The sequence below is a fragment of the Octopus bimaculoides genome, chromosome 5, assembly GCF_001194135.2.
Source record: "Octopus bimaculoides isolate UCB-OBI-ISO-001 chromosome 5, ASM119413v2, whole genome shotgun sequence".
Taxonomy (NCBI): domain Eukaryota; kingdom Metazoa; phylum Mollusca; class Cephalopoda; order Octopoda; family Octopodidae; genus Octopus; species Octopus bimaculoides.
The window spans coordinates 76563075-76564533 of record NC_068985.1 but is presented as its reverse complement, the minus strand read 5'-3'; the positions used below and the strand labels follow the sequence as shown (position 1 = coordinate 76564533).

Genomic DNA, 1459 nt, shown 5'->3' with positions numbered 1-1459 from the left:
AGGGATATGAAATTTCATTATATATCTGTTCAGTTAAAGAATCTTTATCATATGCTCCATCAAAAGTGAATATTTTAGGTGGGGATGACTCATCCGCGGGATTGTTAATAATGCACTGTGCTCGAGTACCATCAATCTTCACTACTGTTTTACAGTTGAGATTATTTTCCCTCTCGTTCATTGGACGACAGCGAACTATTACTTTCACACATTCAGCAGACATCTTGAATAAGTCCAGGGGTTGATTTCTTCAACTAAAAGGTGGTGCTTCAGCACAGTCACAGTCAAAATGACTGAAACAAGTAAAAGAATAAAAGAATGTAACATATTTGGGCCAAATATAGCTGGTTTAAATGCTAAAGGGTTATCTTTCATTTTATATACGAATGAGAACTGAGCATGTGAACACAACAGCAGCCCTTGCTGTTTCCATAAGGCCTGAATTTTGAAGTAGGGGCTAGTTGATTACATCAGCCCCAGTGCTTGACCAGTACTTGTTTCATTGACTCTGAAAGGAGGAAAGGCAAAGCTGACCGCAGCAGAATCTGAACTTAGGATGTGAAGACGGATGAAATGCCACTAAGCATTTTGTCTGCTGTGCTAACAGTTTCACCAGCTCACCATTTAAATATTTTGTTTTTATATTGATTATAATAAATAAGCATGGTTACAGACTCCAGTCAAATCTCTCTGTTTTAATGTACTTGGAGTTCAAATCCTGTTGTTTGTCATGAGAAAAACAAATGAGCTCTTTGGAGCCTGACAAAGACAGTGATAGGCTTAGGAAGTCCTCAAGGCACATACCTGAGTATATAAGACAATCACTCTCTATGCCAACTCACAAGCCAGCAGGAAAGAGCACAATGATTCTCATAGAAATAATATGTGTGCATCTGTGTTTATATGTGTGTGTGTGTATATATATATATATATATATATATGAGTATGTTACATATATATATATTAGTTTATATATATTTGATATATATATATATATATATATAGTTTTAGGGAAAACAACCAAGTTTCAAGAACTCATCGATGAAAATCCACTATCCCATATAGAAAAATTAATAATTAAAAGCACAATAAATGCGTATAATATAAAACAAAGTAAATATCATAAGATAAAGATAATATTATGATATTTACTTTGTTTTATATTATGCTCATTTATTGTGCTTTTAATTATTAATTTTTCTATATGTGATAGTGGATTTTCATAGATGAGTTCTTGAAACTTGGTTATTTCCCCTAAAACTATATATTTTATATATATTTTAATCTATAAAGCTCAATTTAATTTTAATTTTTTATAAATTGATTTTAATTGAGTTTTTACCTGTAATTTTGGATTTTGTCCCTAATATTATTATTATATATATATATATAATACAAATAATATGTGAGTATATGCATATATACGTACATGTATGTACATACCTACATCTACATGTAT

At 31.0% G+C, this 1459-nt stretch overlaps 1 protein-coding gene across 3 annotated transcripts in view; it reads left to right on the top strand.

Annotated features, from left to right (window-relative positions):
- Positions 1-1459, top strand: part of LOC106881248 (uncharacterized) — a 276422-nt gene that overhangs the window by 113751 nt on the left and 161212 nt on the right. The gene's annotated exons all lie outside the window — the stretch shown is intronic.